Source organism: Mesoplodon bidens (assembly GCF_964165515.1).
Source record: "Mesoplodon bidens genome assembly, chromosome: 8".
In the NCBI taxonomy this organism is placed as follows: Eukaryota; Metazoa; Chordata; class Mammalia; order Artiodactyla; family Ziphiidae; genus Mesoplodon; species Mesoplodon bidens.
This window is the reverse complement of record NC_138165.1, coordinates 105854199-105872709: the sequence shown is the minus strand read 5'-3', so window position 1 is coordinate 105872709 and position 18511 is coordinate 105854199. Positions and strand designations below refer to the sequence as shown.

Sequence of the window (18511 nt, the reverse complement as noted above, 5' to 3'; positions counted from 1 at the left end):
ACCTAGTTCCCAGATCCGGAGAGAGAAGAGCCATCTTTCTTCCCACCAAGGCCGCTCTTCTGCCTGTGCTGAGATCTGGACCCTGTAGCCTCCCTGGCAGCGTGCGGCCTCGACCACCCCTGTCTCTTCTCAGCTGCTCTCCCCTCCGCAGCCCCTCACTCTGGGCCTCTGTGTGTGCATCTGTGCACACACATGCACACAAATGCATACAGGTGTTCCTCTTCCTGAAAATCATCAACTCTTTCTGGATCCTTACATGCCTTTAAACCCTCTCTCCTTTCAGTCTCTTCCCTCTGCAGCCCAGCTGCTTCATCCGATGGGCTCCCTGCCTGAATACCGTACATCACACCTGCAACAGGCTGATCCCAGGCTGCATCCCTCCTGCCGCATCCTCCCGGGGAGGCACTGACCCAGGTCAAGGGGGTGGAGGCTCCTGTTGGCACAGTGCTGTTCATTCCCCTCCCCCATAGGGGCAGAAGTGCTTTGGCCTTGGAAGAGGGCCTGGCCATCCAACATCTGGACTCTCCACTCCCAGGCAAAGCCCTGAGACATGGGCTGGACCCCAAACCATCCATGGCCTCTTTAGGAGGTGGATGAAAGGGCCGGGAGTGTCTTGGGGAGCTCCTTGTGCAAAGCCCCTCAGTTCACCTCTGCAGTCACCTTCACACTTCTGTGAGCTTCCAGCAGCTTTGGGGGAGGGAGAGAGCAGCTCCAGACATTCTCCTGGGGTGCATCTCCCCCCAGCGCCCTGCACATGTTTGGACAACCAGGCCTTCCAGAAACCCCAGAGCCCACTTGAGATACAGCTTGGCCTCACCTGACAAGGTTCCCAAATAGCTCTATCTCCCGTGAAGGGGGAGGGACAGGAAGACAGGGCTTCGGCCTTATCACCAGTCTCCTAACTTAGCATCATAAAATGAAAACAAACAAATTTTTGAATTACGAAACATCCCCCACCCCCGAAGTACTGGATTAGTTTCCTATTGCTGCCATACCAAGTTACCATGAATTTAGTGACTTATAACAATACAGATTTGTTCTCTTACAGCTCCAGAGGTTCAGGAGCCTAAAATTAAGGTGTTGGCAGTGCTGTGTTCTTCTGGAGCCTTCAGGAGAGAATCTGTTTTCTTGCTTTTTTCAGCTTCTAGGGATCTTCCTCATTCCTCAGCTCTGGGCCCCTCGTCCACCTTCAGAGCACATCCCGCCACCCTCTTCTTCCACTGTCCTGTCCTTTCTTGCTGGCTCTGATGACTCTCCTGCCTCCATCTTCTAAGGACCCCTGTGGTTACACTGGGCCCACTCGGGTGATTCAGGATAATCTCCTTATTGCAAGATCCTCAACTTAATCACATATGCAAAGTCCCTTTAACCATATCGGGCAACATATTCATAGGTTCTGGGGACTAGGACATGGATGGACATCTCCGGGGGCCATTATTCAGCCCACCACAGGTACAAAAATGTAATATGGATAAACATCTGTATCTACCACCAAGAGTAATATCTTTGTACTTGTTTTCTGGAGCACCTGTGCCAAAGACCTTTGTGGGAGAACCGTGGAGGGGGCGGATGGCATGTGCTATACACACTCTCAGTTTACTAGGACTGCTATGCAGTCCCCAGTACCTCCTGGCAACTGTGTTTAAAAGAATCCATTTCCCCCCTTCCTCAGTAGCATCTGTGTTTTTCACATTTACTCTTTTTAAAAAAATGAGTTTTCCTTCCATATTTCCAGTCGATCTCTTTTGCTCCCAGTCTGTTGTTGACTGTTATGCAGCTGGGACCTTTCCTCCATCTTGAGTGAAGGACCATCCACCCAGGGCCTTCTGTGCCCTGCTGCCCGCCCCCAGCCCCCCCAGATTCCCTCTCTGTGGAGTTTCATCTGCGCCAGCCCTGGAAGAGCCTTCCCAGGTACGGTCCTGAAGCTCTGCTATCCCCACCGAGGCAAGGCCGTGGATGTGCAGCGAGGCTCCTGCTGGGAGGAGTGAAGTCTTCTGCATTACTACCCTTCAGCCTAGATGAATGAGGCATGTCTAACACTGAAGATGCGAGTAAATCAGGCCCAAACGCCAAAAAAATAAATGGCCATATGTTTCCTGTCCCCAAGGGTATTCTGAAACACATACCTGCCAATGAATGAAAACTGTATCCTGGAAAGTGGCAGGATGGAGGAATAAATCCAAAGGCTGACATTTCTTCCCAGGACAAGCCTCATTTCTTTATCAGCCTGTGGCTTTTAGATACCAAATCTCCCTCCCTTCTAGGTTTTTAACCCCGTCACCCCTGCCCCTGCTCTTAAGATCCAGTGAAAGTAGCAGGCTCGCTCACCACAGGGAGGTCATCTCTGATTACCTGGCCCTCATAATGACCCATCTCTCCTCCTGCCGCTCCCTAAACAGACTGAAATGCCATTGACCTCAGGGAGCTATCTTAAGCCAAAGAGATTTCTTAGCTATCTGGTTCCAACCTGACAGTCTTTTGAACTTTGTGTATACCTGTTAGCTGTATATGCCCATGTTGTATATCCCCCTATGCCCATTGGCGATGGCTTTGCCCGAGATGTATCCCTGGAAAAGATGGGGCCCAGAGGATTGCTTCCCAAGGGGGCTTATCACCTGCTTCACAGGGAACCCAGAGACCTGTCAGCAGAGCATAACCTGCTGCAGAACAATGGCCGGTGGGACGAGTCTAGGGACCCTGACACCTGCACATTTTAGCATTCGGAATGAGTCCCTTGCTCAGTTCTAAGCATGAGACGGCATGAGAAACGATCCCTTTCCTATAAACTAATTGTTTGCGCTTCTAATGCTCAACCCTGTGCTCTGTTGTCCGACCACTCCCGGGATTAAGACGGGAGAGGAGGGGTTCACAGAGGCCAGCATGGCAGGCATCCCATGAGTCAGCTTCTGTCACCTGAAGGGTACACAAAACCGTTCCAGCTGTCCATGAGAAGCAGCCTTTCGGAGAATAACCCAGACCAAGAGCCCAGGTGGACACCAGTCCTAATTATCCTCCTTGTGACAAAGGCTGCTGGGAACTCAAAATGCCTGACAGAGGTGCCAGGAGGCAGAGTGACAGGCCAACCACAGAGGGAGTCACCAGAAACCCAGAGTCGAAATCCCCTTCTCAAGTGCTTGTCTAAAAACAAATGTTTCGTAGTGGAGCTCAGAGGGGGTCCTGGGCAGCCACCAAGGTGGATCATTTGAGGATGTCAGCCTGGGCTGTCCATGGCTTCTGAAGAGGACCCGGGAAGTTCACGGTCACACATCTGCCTGTGATCTCTCTCATTAGGCTCCGCTCTCCAGGTTTTGTAGATTCCTGAATTCTCTCTGGTTGGGAAATTTGATCATTTGAAGTTTTTTTTTTTTTTGGCTGCGTTGGGTCTTCGTTGCTGAGTGAGGACTTTCTCTAGTTGCAGCGAGGGGGGCGGGGCTACTCTTGGTTGCAATATGTGGGCTTCACATTGCGGTGGCTTTTCTTGTTGCAGACCACGGGCTCTAGGTGCGTGGGCTTCAGTAGTTGTGGCTCGCGGGCTCTAGTGTGCAGGCTTAGTAGTTGTGGCGCACCGGCTTAGTTTCTCTGCGGCATGTGGGATCTTCCTGGACCAGGGCCCGAACCTGTGTCCCCTGCATTGGCAGGCGGATTCTTAGCCACTGAGCCACCAGGGAAGCCCCATTTGAAGTTTTAAAAGGAGTTAGGTGAAGATTTTTTTTTTTCCTGGCAGAGCAGTCTAAATCCTGTCTTGAATTAACTCCTAATTACTCGATTAGAAATCAAGATATTGTTTCTTCAAAACAAAGTTTTTATTCTTCAGAAATGACATTCCACTAATTAGCTTCTTAAAATCACTTACCCCCTAATTTACCTCATGACCCTACATAGTTTTCTGCCACACGCACTTCTCAATGACTCTAGGACAGACCTTCCCAACCTTTAGTCTTATATGGGGAGTAGGTGGGTCGGAGACATCCGTTCCACTGTGGTGCTTGTTATACGTGGCTTCATCTTACTGAGAAGTTGGTTAGGTACAATACAATGTAAGAAGCAAGGTGTAATGTAATGTAATGTAAGACACCTTTGTGTGCGTCTGGCTGTGTGTTTGATGATGTGCACATAACTTTACAGTGGCAAGCTGGAGGTGGCTCTCATCCCTCACCAATCGTGTGCATTTCTTCTCAACTCCACATTCACCGACATCACATTAGTAGCTTGACGTCAGCGACGGTGGGAGTATTTATACCAGGAAAACTGGCAAACACTACAAATCAGGCCATTCTGTTGGGTGGCCTGGGCGGTGGGGAGAATAGTGCTTAAAAAATGTTTGGAAGAAACAAGAAACCCAAAATAGTTACCTGTGCAGGGTGGGATTGGAGAGCAAGGGTAGCAGAGAGAGTTTCTTTTTTGCTTTTTGAATTTTTTATCATGTGCATCACTATTTTTTTAAAAGAGAATTTTCTTTCTTTTTTAACAATAAAGACTTCCTACAGTGTTTATGAATCCCATACCATCAGCTGGAAACTGTCTGGGCTGAGCTGTCTGGTTGAGGAAGACATCAGAGCCTGGAGATGTGTCATCACAGTGGCCTCAGTGGAGCAACATCCTGGGGCATGGAGGAGAGGCAGGGCCCTGAGGATGGACAGAGTGTGGAGCGGGCAGTCCTTCTAGAACTTCATGCCAAGCCTGAGAGGGGACCCACAGCCAAGATGTCAGGCCAAAATTCGGGTCATCAAATCCCAAGGATCAGAAAAATGGGTGTGAAGATAGGACACCCCAGATGGTGCAGCTCCAGGGAGGATGGGGGAGGCGGAGACCTGATAAAAAAGGATACAAGGTTCACAGGAGGAGCTTTTAGATTATGGGGCTGAGGGGCAACTTTTTAGGTCATTCCCAAGACCACCTCTCCTGCAGCTTAATTTAAAAGGGGACAACAGCTCTGCCCAGGAGGGAAGGAAGGCACACTGGGGCAGTGAGGAAACAAGTAGAGACAGGTTCCTCCACACAGGGGAAAAGGCTCCCACAGCTCCCTGGGGGAAGCTGCGGTAAACAAGTGCCAGGGAATGAAGCACAGCTCCAGGCAGATTCCAGGAACCTCGTCACACTGCAAAAAGGCCCCTAGAGGCCCCGGTCAGTGTCGGGAGGCGGGGTGTGGGGAGTGGAGGTTCCCAGTGGAGGACTTTGCAGTGGCTTGGAAATTCTGAGCAGAGATAATGGAGGCCCCAGGTGCAAGGATGGGCCACAGGCAGGAAAATCCATCCGAGATGCAGCAAGAGGCAGGACCTGGTGGGCAGCCCTAGAAAAGGCGGGCAGGACCCCGCTGATGGGGGAACTGGAGGCAGCGTCCCGCCCTTCCCTGAGGGCTGGATACTTGGGAAAGGAGGCTCTCAGGAGACTGAGCACAAGGGGACCATACACTGCCTGCGATGGCCAGGAAATTAGGGGAGGGCCAGTGGGAGGATGGAGTGGGCTGCTCCCCGTGGCAACACCCGAATGCCGCCGTCTGCGCCCTCCATGTTCCTGAGACATTTCCAAACTCCACCTGAGGGTGTGGGCAGGCAGCCCCTTTTGAAGTCTTGTCAATAAGGGCTGCCACTAGTTACCAGGGAATTGAATATCCCACCTTATAAACACCTAAGGGTGGTAACGAGCAACAAGGACTAACAGGGCCACTACTTGGCCCCCTTTCTTTTTCTATTTTATTTACTTTATTTTAATTAATTAATTAATTAATTAATTTTTGGCTGCGTTGGGTCTTCGTTGCTGTCCACGGGCTTTCTCTAGTTGTGGCGAGAGGGGGCTACTCTTCGTTGCGGTGCGCGGGCTTCTCATTGCGGTGGCTTCTCTTGTTGTGGAGCACAGGCTCTAGGTGTGCAGGCTTCAGTAGTTGTGGCTTGCGGGCTCCAGAGCGCAGGCTCAGTATCTGTGGCACACGGGCTTAGTGCTCCGTGGCATGTGGGATCTTCCCGGACCAGCGCTTGAACCCATGTCCCCTGCATTGGCAGGCGGATTCTTTTTTTTTTTTTTTTTTTTTTTTTGCGGTACGCGGGCCTCTCACTGCTGTGGCCTCTTCCCGTTGCGGAGCACAGGCTCCGGACGCGCAGGCTCAGCAGCCATGGCTCACGGGCCCAGCCGCTCCGCGGCATGTGGGATCTTCCCAGACCGGGGCACGAACGTGTGTCCCCTGCATCGGCAGGCAGACTCTGAACCACTGCGCCACCAGGGAAGTCCCTGGCCCCCTTTCTTTTTAACTTGCTGCTAAAGACATTCATTTTTTATTTTTAAAATTAATTTATTTAATTTTTGGCTGCGTTGGGTCTTCGTTGCTGTGTGCGGGCTTTCTCTAGTTGCGGCGAGCAGGGGCTACTCTTTGTTGCAGTGTGCGGGCTTCTCATTGCGGTGGCTTCTCTTGTTGTGGAGCACGGGCTTCAGGAGTTGCTGCACCTGGGCTCAGTAGTTGTGGCATGCGGGCCCTAGAGCGCTCAGGCTTCAGTAGTTGTGGCACACGAGCTCAGTAGTTGTGGATCACGGGCTCTAGAGCGCAGTCCCAGTAGTTGTGGCGCACAGGCTTAGTTGCTCTGCGGCATGTGGGATCTTCCCGGACCAGGGCTCGAACCCATGTCCCTTGCGTTGGCCGGCGGATTCTCAACCACTGCGTCACCAGGGAAGTCCCTTAAATTTATTTTTAATTAATTAATTTTTTTGGCTGCGCCGTGAGGCTTGTGGGATCTTAGTTCCCCGATGAGGGACTCAACACAGGCCCTCCGCAGTGAGAGCACGGAGTTCTAACCGCTGGACCGCCAGGGAATTCCCAAGACCTTCATTTTTTAAGATAAATTAGATGCATAAATCTCTTATCACTGGCACAGGATGTCCGCTATTTCCTTCCATACTGCTGAGAATTGACAAGCTTAAAATGCTGCTGAACCTACTGATTAATTACCATCAGCCCCCAAAGCCCCACATCAATTACAGGTAAACTAAGTCAGTTTCTGCTGACATTCTCTGTCAACATGCTGAATGTTGAGTTCCCATGGACATCACTAAATCATAATATCCAACAGCTTCAGCTCTCTGGGGGCATATTTCATAGTTAACTCATCCCCCAAAGCCTGTCAAGAGGGGAGGCTGGCAATCCATCAGGAGATAATCAGAGGAAGACCTGCCTAGCCTCGGTCACTCACTTAACCAACATTGAGACTTAGGGCTGCTGTGTGTTGTGTTGAGCTCTAAGGACACAGAGAGGGCCTGGCCCCAAGTGGAAGAGCAGATGGGCCCATGACAGCCATGCCACCACCAGGCTGTAGGCCCCAAGGACAGCCTTGTGCTGTATTTGTGACTGTATCTCTTGCACCTAACAGGAGGCCTAACACTTAGTAGGTGCTCAATACATAATTAGAAATGAATAATATGACATAATGCCTTTGACAACAAACATTTGGGAAATCAGGAGGAAGCAGTTAATTCTGCTAGGGAACTGAAGAAGGCTTCACAGTAGAAGCCACAGGACCAAGCTGGTCCTTGAGTGTAGGAGTCAACAGGCAGAAAAGGAAGAAGGGCAGTCCAGGAAGAGGGTAGTGAATGGGAGGGCATGGTGTCCCAGGAGGTCAGGCAGGATGAAGAAGGATCTTGAACTAAAGGTAGGTCCAGACCCTACAGACTCTATGCTCTGGTCATACATTCTACTGTTCCATATGACAAATTCTGCTTAGAATCAGGAGCCAAGTTGCCTCTTCAGAAACATTTGTCCAGTGGTGGAATCGTGCTGTGTTTCCTTTATCACCTTGACTGCCGGGAAGCTCCTGAAGTGCTGGGTTCCTTATACTTTTTCATGCCCCCTAACAGTCCCATGGAGGACTCTTCACCCAGTAGATCATGTGTTAGTTCTCTGTTGCTGTATAACAACATAAACACAAACATAGCGTCTTAAGACAGTACATATTTACTATTCACAGTTTCTCACAGGAGTCTGAGCTCCTCTGCAGGGCTTCTGTGAAGGTGTTGGCCAGGGCTGGGGTCTCATCTGAGGCTTGACGGGAAGAATCTGCTTGCAAGCTCACATGGTTGTTGGCAGAATTCAGTGCTTTACAGGTGTCGGTTCTTGCTTGGTGTCAGCTGGTATCTCAGTATCTTACCCTCTCTGTAGGCAGTCCACAACATGGCAGCTCACTTCTTCAAAGCCAGCAAGGAAGAAGGTATCCTAGCAAGACGGTTGTTACAATCTTGTGTAACATAATCACATGCACACAATCACACCTCTCATCAACTTTGCCCTATTTTATTGGTTAGAACAAGTCCCACACGTACATGCCTCCCTCCCACATTCAGGGCATGAACCAGGAAGAAGGATCATGGAGCTACCGCCGATCTGTCCCCTGCAAGTCCTCATCAGATAGTAACCATTGGTTAATTAAACTACTCCTTTTGGCAATTAAGGGTGTCATGTCACACAGACATACATACTGTTTCCCCAAGAAGACAGTGAAGTGAGCGCTCTTTCTGCTAAGAATGCTCCCCCTGGCTCCACGGCATCTCCTACAATGTTGGGCACAAACAAGTTGATAAATATGAAATGACAAAACATTATAGGATTCATATTACTGCTGGAAAGACCTAGACTTTTCCCCCAGCAAGGTGATTATCTGATTGTCATAAATTTCTCAATTGACACACATAACTAAAAAAACCCATAAAACAAATTTAACAGCCATAAAGTGGGAACTAGGTCACACATTACTGTTATGAATATGGCCCTTCCCTGAAAAAATGTCTCCTAACCCCCAGCAACTATTGTTTTCCCCTACGTTACATATGAGCTACGTACATAAATACTGTTTCCCGATTCTGTTAGGGCAAAATTTCACTAACACAGTATGAGAGCCTAGGCTCTGAGGTCAGGTGACCTGGGTTGGCATCAAGTTTAGCCACTGACTGTGTGACCTTGGACAAGTCGCTTAACATCCAATAACGATAGCAAATGTTTGTTTAGTATCTGCTATATGCCAGGCTCTTTACATACATGAAATTCATATACATTCATTTAACCCATATAACCACTCGGGGGGGTAGGCACCATTATTACCCCCAGATTATAGATGGGAAAACTGAGGGGTAATGGTTAAGACCAGGGCCTAAGATTCTCAACCTGAGCAAGAACATGGAGATTGAAGGGTCAGTGGTGGACAAGACAACTGAGGACAAAGGAGAAGCAAACAGAATGCCAGTGCTAGAGGATTCTCTTTCTAACCTGCTGTCCCCACTGCTGACCCCGGCCAAGGGCCAAGGACAGGTAGAAACCCTGTGGTGCAGGGCAAGGGGCTCTACCTCAGCTTCTGGAACTTTCTACCAACTCCATAAGGGCAAGAGCACCTGAGCTAACCCCTGAGCAGGAGGGAGCCCAGGGACCAAGACTTCCTGGTACGGGGATGACTAGTGAGTAGGGGTGGGCAAAGTTCAGCCTCTGAGAGTAGAGAAGAGGGGAAGGGGCTGGACAGAGGGAAAGAGCGGGCACAGCTGACAAAGACAAACCTGGAGAAAGCGCCCTTTCGGAACAGTTGGGCTCCCCCTCGACTGCTTAGGAAACAAGATAATGCACCAGGGAGGGGGGAAAGGAGTTGGCACTCAAAGGACTCTGGGGACGCTCCCTCCCACTCTCCACAGCGAGGTGGCTTTGGGCTTCCATGGATCTGGGGGTCCCTTACCCTGCACCCTTCTCTCACCCTCATCCCCTGATCTTTAGCCATGTGAGGCTGCCTCCTGCCGGGATGTGGGGAGGGGACCAGCCAGGGAGTCCAAAAACCCCACAGAGCCAGACACCCTCTTAATCCAGGACCCCTTCCGCTGCCCAGACGCCCCCTCACCCCTGTACCCCAGGCTGGAGGCCACGCTGGGAGTCTGGCTTCTCTGGCAGGGCTTAGCAAACCTCACTCGGAAGCAAACACCGTGTTTCTTACACTTTTCCCGCCAACATGTCAGGGTAATAGCTGGGAGGCTCCGCTGGTTCGCAGACACATACGAAATGAACGCAGCTCAGTGCAGGATCGGGCTGCAGACACACAGTCCCCACGGGGCACACGGAGACTGCGTGCCTGTCCTCACTCCCTCGAACCCCCCCCATCTCCCACCTCCCCTTTTCTGCCTATCTCCCCTTCCTTTCGGGGGGCGGGGAGGGGATTCCAGGAGCACAGAGTCCCCCGCGCTCTGGAGCGCGTACTGCCCACGAGTGTGCCCATTTTCCCGCGGGGGCGGGAGAGTCTCTGCCCGGGAGCGGCCGGCGCGCGGTGGGACGGCGAGCACACATGGCGACCTCAGGCTGTGACGGACCGTGTGCGCGCCCCTGGGTGCCCCCCTGCGCCGCCTGCCCCTTGGGAGAAATGTGAGGCCCTAACACAACCTGGAGGCAGAGGCGGCCCGGCTCTGCAGACACCTGACCCTCGCCCCCCACCGTGAAGCCGGGGAGGGGCTCGGGGCGCCAAGAGCGCCTCAAGAAGCGCGGGAGCGCCAGGGCTGACGGTCAACTTTGCGCCCAAATACAGGGCTCATGGGCTGCGGGCCTTGGCGGCGGGGACAGGACGGACGGAGCGGTGGGTATGGAGAAAGCTCGGCTCCCTGCAGGGGATCTCGGGGTCGCGCGGGGGCCGCAGCTCGGCCGGGGCGCAGGAGGCCGGGGGCGGGGAGGCGGCTCCACAGTGCCCCAGTTGAGCCCTGGAAAAACCCCGGCGCGCGGGAGAGAGGCGGTCCAGCTCGCAGGCACGGCCGGGGATGGCGGGAACAAAGACGGCCCGGGGCCGGATGCAGTCATGGAAAAACCCATCGGGGCGCCGGGGCGGGGGCGGGGGCGACAGGGAGGGGCGGCGCGCGCCAGGCAGCCCTGCCACCTTCGCCGGCTGGCCCGGGCGGGGCTGCTCTCGGACCCCGCCCCGGAGCGCTCCTCGCAGGCGGAGGGGAGGCCCGGGAAAACAGAAAATGTCAGGCGGGAAGGGGAGGCCCGGGGACCGAGAACCAGAAGCGCCCTGGCTCCGGGTGCTCCGCGCCAGCCTGCCAGCCAACACACCCCGTGCTCTCGGCCGGGACGGGAGGGTGGCGAGGCTGGTGCGCTCCGGGTACACGCGGCTGCGCACGGCCACTTCGCAGCTGCGGCAATGGGTGGTGGCCGGCCCCTAGGGGGCGTGCACAGACCCCCCCCCCCCCCCCGGCAATGGCGCGGACGCGTGTGTGGCGGCTCACACACATGATCACTTACACGCCCGTGCTGCCAGATACGTGAGCTGCCCCCAGCTCCCAGGACAGAGGGAAGGAAAGCGTCCTACCGAGGGGGGCGGATTAGATGCTCGTTAGGCGGTCTCCAGGGCAGGTGACAACCTCAGGAGCTGGGGAGGAGGGCCGTAGAAGAAGCCGAGGTTAGGGTCCCCCCTTCCCCCTACATTACAGGTGCGTGCCCAGGTCCCGTCTCAGGGCTGGAGTTTCCTTCCCGTTCAGGACGCTTCCTGCCCTGTCCTGGTATTAGGAACCCGCCTGGAGACCGGGAGGCATACTTTTTTTTTCCTCTTTAGAAAAGGAAAGTGTTGGCGCAAGTTGGACTCAGTGACTCCTGAGGCCTTTTCCAGTTATGACTTATTATGAAGAAGGAACTGGACCCAGAGGCCATAAAAGGAGTTGGTGGGAGCTGAGAAAAAACCTTGGTGCCTGGTTTGGCCCCAGCCACAGGCTCAAATGTCCACTTGTTTATTTGTGCTTCTGCCTGCTGTGGGGTGCCAGGGGGCAAAAGCTGAACCCATGGGGTCCCTGGTGTGGGGAGGGGATGTAAAACAGGACATGGTTCTAGGGACCCAGAGCCAGATTCTGGAGCAGAAGAGACCTCAGGTTCTGCCTGAATGGGGAGGCTGCTCGGCTGGGGTGGCAGGTGAGGGTTCTTGAAGGCCAGAGGGCAATGAAGCAGGAGCCCACCACCTCAAAAAGTTCAAGTTCAAGAAGACTGCCTTTATGAGGCCTGGCTGTTGTAATTGTGGGAATACAGTTGTGGTAGGATTTCTAGTCACCTCTCAGAATACAAGGTCAATAGAAGCAGGTACACCAACGACAGGACAGGGTCAAATGAGCTGGCATCCACCTGTGGTCCCCTTGGGAACTGAGATTGGAATCAAATGACCCAGCTCGACCTCTACCTAACTTCCTGGTTTGGGGGATCTTATCTAACGTCTTTGGGCCTCAAATTCCTCATCTGTAAAGTGGGAACAAGAGCTTCTCCATAGGGGTGTATTGGGATTGAAAGTGGTATAAGTACCCGTTACATCTGCCTTCCCTCCTTTCCCACTTCTCAAAGTCCTGGTGCTTGCTCACTAGGACTCCTTCGAAGTCCTAGTTTCCAGAGAGCAGGTGGGGTCCAGTGGGACGAAGGCTGGGGAGCAGCGCCCCCTGGTGGTCGATATCAGGAGAGCTCGGTTATTCCGTGAGGACACACCCGAGCTAACCTGCTTAGTGCCTGACGGTCTCTGGCAAGTTAGAGCCTCCGTGGGCTGATCCTGGGGCTCCACTTAGGGAGGCTTTTCCTTCTTGCCTCAGTTACCCCCTTGAGCAAGCAGAATTCTGCTTCCCCACATCATCTTCCCTCTCACAGTCCAGCTTCTCCATCTTTAACAGTCTTCTCTCACTTCTGCCCCGGAGGAATCCATTTGGCATTTATACTGTTCTTTACAGCTTAACTTTGACACACATTACTCGTCCCTGAGGTGTGCTGTTTCTGGGTGGTGACGGCACTAGATGGATAGAGGATGTTGGTTTGGAGCGTGGCTCCAGCATAGCGGGCTGATTTGGATCCTGCCTCTTCCATCCAGCTGTGTAACCAGGGCGACGTTCAAAACATTGAATAACCGGTGGGACAGTCAGCGACCAATCAGAGCAGACCCTGCCCTAAACACCAGGTACAGCCAAATGTGTGTACCTGCTGAAGATTCTGGAATAATCTCAACCGCACAGGGCCTCGGTTTCTCTATCTGCAATATGGACACGATGATCCTAATAGTACCACGTTATAGGGCTGTTGTGCAAACTAAAGTAGTTATTGGCTGTAAAAGGTTGAGAAACCAGTGTCTGGCACATAGAAAGCACCCGAGAGTTAGCTTTATTACTGGTCCCGTCTCTTCTCAGACTCAGTGACTCAGGGTGATCGCCACTCTTAAGGGAGACTCCCCAGGTGAGCCCTCTGTATGCACCCGAGATCGCCTCCTGCCTCACTTCCGACTTCCCACACCTCCTCATCTAGCCCTCTAGTTATTCTACTCGCCAGAAGTGCTTCTCAAATTTTACCATGTATCTGAATTTCTGGGATATCTTGTTAAATTACAGATTATGATTGAGGAGGCCTGCGTGGGGCCTGGGACTGCATATTTCCTACTAGCTCCCAAGTGCTACTGATGCTGGTCTGAGAAACAAGACTCCTGGAGATCACTGCAGAAACAGGAGTGTCAGCTGATTGCGATCTGTAAATATTTATTGAGCACCTACTCAGTGCAAGGCCATGCAAGGATCCAAACAGTCCAAGGGCTGGGTTCCAACCTCAAGCAGCAGACACGTTATCTCGCACAAATACAGGTTAAAACTAACAATCAGGCAGAAGGGTTAACATGTACCCGATAGCAGGTGATGCATGTGGTGAATCCATTCTCTTCACTGTAGACAGAGTGATGCTTTAAACAGGTGAAGATCTTGGCTTTGGCCAAGGCATTTTATTTTCTTCAGTAGAGGGGATCTCCAGAGAGGGCTGACAGCTGAGGGTCCTTGCGTCTGCAGCCTGTACTCCCAGCACAGGGGCACCCTCGTCCTTCAGGGCTACAGGGGAGCTGGATGGTGCAGCATAGTGCCCACATGGGGGGACTCACTTTGGCAGGAGGGTAGGATTCAGAGAGGCTGGCAGAGGGAGCGGGGAGTCCAGCAGGGGCACTTGCAGGCCCTGATCCCAGGGTGGAGACGAAGCAGAGGGGCTGAGGCAGAAGTTCTCTCCCTTGGTTCCCTGAGGACAGAGTGGGATGAATCCTGGGTGTGAGGTAGACCTTAGGAGGCCACAAACACATCCTTGACTTTTGTTCTTGTATACTGTTTTAGTGTTAGCCAGTGCCAAATTATCATCAATCAGCCGCTACACTTCATATTTCATCATCTTATGTAGATGACCCTCAGGTATTGTTTCAAGAGCAAGTGTTCTTCAGCTGAAAATAGAGAATCAAACATCCAGCATTTGCAGAGCATTTCTGGAAGTGTTCTGTGGTTTTGGTCCTTTGATAAGAAAGCACTGGGGGACTTCCCTGGTGGCGCAGTGGTTAAGAATCCCCCTGCCAATGCAGGGGATATGGGTTCGAGCCCTGGTCCGGGAAGATCCCACATGCCATGGAGCAACTAAGCCTGTGTGCCACAACTACTGAGCCTGCGCTCTAGAGCCCGCGAGCCACAACTACTGAAGCCCACGTGCTTAGAGCCCATGCTCCACAACAAGAGAAGCCACCGCAATGAGAAGCCCGCGCACTGCAACGAAGAGTAGCCCCCACTCGCCGCAACTAGAGAAAACCCACGCGTGCAACGAAGACCCAATGCAGCCAAAAATAAATAAGTAAATAAATAAATTTATTTTTAAAAAAAGAAAGCACTGGGTACATCTCCCCCCAACATATAATATCTTGTGGGCCTCTTTGAGGACCCTCTAGATGCCCACACTGTGTTGAATGGATGGTTAGGACAGTGGTCCTGGAAGCAGCCAGCGGCGGTGTGGGGAGAGGCCAACAGATGGACCTTGAGAGAGGGAAGAGATGGGCTGTGCCCGGGAAGGAGGCTTGCTTGGTGTCTAGGACACACCAGCTGGCCTGGTTTCATGAGCCTGCAATCTGTGCAGTCCCACAGGGCTCCGTGCTTGGTTTAATGCATTGCTGTCCCTGTCTTGACATTCTTAATACTTTTTGAAGAAGGGCCCTTGCATTTTCATTTTGCACTTGGGCCCCATAAATTATGTAGCTGGTTCTGCTCAACAGCTTTGGTTCCTAGGCCCAGGGCCCATTCCCGAGGGGTCACCTGGGACAGACCAGGGAACCTGGGCGGTGGGGAGGTGGGCCTGGCTGAATCCTTGAACAGGTCCTATGTGTGAATCTGGGATCATGGAGCCTGCTTCACCCAGTGCAGAGGAGAGGATGAGGACTGCAGGCTTTCTCAACTGAGAATCAGGCTGTGGAGCTTCACTGCCCGGGAAAGCCAGCCCTGCGGCTGCTCTTTCAGAGATGCCAGATGCCTCCTGCCCTCTGAGCCCCCAGTCAGCTGTCAGACTGTTGACAAGAGACATGAAGATTCACAGGGATGGAGCAGATGCCTCGCTTGATGGGACAGGAGGGTCAACAGCTGGTCTGGATGTCGATGCTTGGCTTGTCTGTGGCCTGGGTTCATAAATCCATGTCCCTGAGTCCAGCCTGGCTTGGCCCATTGGACAGGGGGAGGTGGTAGTGTCTCCCTGGAGACGGACTGTGAGAGGCTTGGGTGTTACCCTGTTTTGACGGGTGCCATAACGAGGGAGGAGCCTGAGAGGCCTGGATAGACTGCGTCACTTAAGTCCCAAGACCCAGTTACAGTGCTGAGTTCTGAGGGGTCCCCCAGGCGGGCCTGGGCCAGCTCTCAGGCCCACATTTAGGTCACTGCTTTGTCCTTACACACCGGCTGCTCTTTCTGCTACTGTTGTGCCTTGTGCCTCACCTTCTGCTGCTCCAGGTTTGAACCGTATCCTCTCTCCTCTGTGACTCATGCCACCTGCCTCAGTTTACCCATGTGCTTGTCACTTGCACTCTCGCAGTTTACTCTCAGTGGGCAGCACTGGGGCCTGTTCCCTACCTTGTCCCACCGTCATTTTTGAACAAGGGGCCCCTCATTTTATTTTTGCATTGTGGCCCCCAAATTATGGAGCCGGTCTGCTGATCGGCTCACCGGGGCTCGAGGTCAGAACCTGACAAGGGGTTCTGAGTGCTGGAGGCGTCTCGCGGCTCTGAAAGGGGAGCGAACGTCCACAGTCCCATGGAGAGGCCGCGCTGAGAGCCCGCTGTGGGCCAGTGAGGGTGACAGTGCGGGCCGGGATGCTACAAACAGAAGCGCTTTACTTCAAGGAGTTTACCCAGCAGGGCGTTCATAAGTAGGACAAAGCCTGGCAGTCCAGGGGCCACCCGGGCAGGAGCGGCGAAAAAACCCGAGCGGCAGGGAGAGAAGTTGGGGCGTCCGGCTTTGGGCGCAGACCCCGCCCCGCCTGGGTCGCCAGTCTCCGAGAGCTGAAAGGGCCTCTGTGTTCCGTCTCCCGCCTGCCCGCGGGCCAGGAGCGCCAGACCCCAGAGGCTCCGCAGACCCTCTGGGGACAGACACAAATAGTTCCGGGCCCAGCTGCCTGGTCAGTTACCTTGGGAACCAAACTCAATCGCCTGACGTCACTGGGCCGTTGCGCAGCAACCGGCAAAGACTCTCTGCAGCTCTCCCAGTCTCCGCGGTGAAGTAGCCGTCGCCATGGAGACGGCGGGACTGGGCAGGGCGGTGGGTGACCCCGCCCGGCCGCGCGGTCCTCGCCGCCCCTCGCCCTCCCGGCCGCACCCTCTGTTCCGATCCGGTGCTGCTCCTGCCCGCGACGGAAGGGGACCAGCCCCAGACGAGGAAACAGCGCCGCCTGGCCTCGGGCCGGCCGGTGAGGGCCCCGTGGTGGCCTAAGTGAGCCCCGCAGCCAGCCGGGATTTCTCCCCCAGAGAAAGGCCTTTGTTCACCGTCACCCATCTGACTGACCCCTTTTTGGTTCCAGTGTTTCTCACCAGGCCCCAACCTGGGTTCCTGCTCTGGAAACAAGGAGCAGGTGGCAGCACGGGGCGTTTCCATTCCCCTCCCCTCCAGTCGCCTAGGCCATCTCCGCCGCGCTAGGCCATCTGCCTCGGCGGAGGACACAGTGGGCCCTGCTCACGGCACTCTGCTCCCATCCTTGGTCCCCTCCTCCACTCCTGCGCCTTCCCCTGGCGTCTGTGCTGAGGCATTCACTTCCGTGCCTGCTGTGCTGGGTGCGGTTTGGCCAGGCCACCCCTGGGTGGGGGGAGAGGGAGGGACCTACCTGACCACTTGGCGGAGTTTCTGGCATGGGTGTTGCTCCGAGGCTGCTGCATCTCCCTGCCCATCTCCATTTCACACCGTAGCAGATTATAAAGTGCTGAAATCCCCAAGTGCAGACTGGGAGATGAGGCCCAGAATCGTTCAGAGGCCATCAAAAACTGCATTTGGACAAGCACTCATAAAATACAGGTGGTCAGAAACAAAACCATGTGTTTCAGGTGAATCCTATTTTCTCATTGATATACATATATATATCAATGAGGCCCGGTACGCGGGCCTCTCACTGTTGTGGCCTCTCCCGTTGCAGAGCACAGGCTCTGGACACGCAGGCTCAGCAGCCATGGCTCATGGGCCCAGCCGCTAAGTGGTATGTGGGATCTTCGCGGACCAGGGCACGAACCCGTGTCCCCTGCATCGGCAGGCGGACTCTTAACCACTGCGCCACCAGGGAAGCCCTCATTGATTGATATTTAAAATGCAGAGATCCAAAGGAATAATTTTCAATCCATGGAGCTGGAGGGAGAACACTTCACAATGCCTCAGATCTTTCCGAAGCACACAGTTAAGGGAAAGTTCTGACTGTGGGCAGAACATTCACAGAACATTCGCAGAACATTCACAGACAAGCTCACATGTAGCAGTGGGCGCTCTGCAGGGCTTAGAACCTAAGACTGGGCTCTGTGTGGTCTTGTGCAAACAGCTGATCTCATCCGGAGTGCCAGCCTGGTTTTGTGGGAAAAGTGACTATTATTTGCCAGGAGGCTTTCAGATGCAGGTGCGGAGGGAGGTCAGGGCTGTGCCACCTGCTGTGGGGAACCCAGGCAGGCCAGGAGAGGACACGTTGCCTGGCTCCCTCGTTTTGTCTCTGGGAGGGGCATGGCTCAGGGTGCCCAGAACTGCCTGCTCAGAGAGGTACCACGGGCACTGGCTGAGGAAGGCCTTTCCAACATGTGATCCAGGCTGGGCCAACCAGAGTCCTTCCCCTTAGGACTTATCAGACTGGAGCAGGGAACCAGACCTTTCCTCTTGGTCTGGGAAGCGCAAGGCTGTGGGCCCAGAGCCTCCAGGAACCTCATTCCCCACGAGAAGCAGAAGCTTGGGGGAAGGGCAGAGCTGCCATGGAGGCAGAGGACATAACAATGGAGGCATCCTGCTAGCTTTGAGTCCCTGACACCAGGCATCTTGAAAGCCGGCTCCTTCTCAGCCCTTCTCTGCCCAGCCCACCAAATCCGTGGGTTTTTGTCACTTTCTGTTAAGAGACTCCTGCCCAATATACAGACAGTGCAGAAAACCACAAGGAAGGAAGAAAACTAACATGTGTCCCATGCCTACTGTTAAATGCTATTTTTTGTTTTTTGTTTTTTTATACGCATTCTTGATCACAGCATCCCTGTGAGGCATTTTGTAGATGAGG

The 18511-nt window shown here is 53.6% G+C and overlaps 1 long non-coding RNA gene across 1 annotated transcript; it reads left to right on the top strand.

The window, feature by feature from the left end:
• The first annotated feature begins 10077 nt into the window (after positions 1–10077).
• On the top strand, positions 10078–14849 carry LOC308621601. The gene is made up of 3 exons (XR_014016490.1): positions 10078–10577; positions 13339–13474; positions 14095–14849. It is a non-coding gene; the product is annotated as an uncharacterized lncRNA (long non-coding RNA).
• The last annotated feature ends 3662 nt before the right edge of the window (positions 14850–18511 follow it).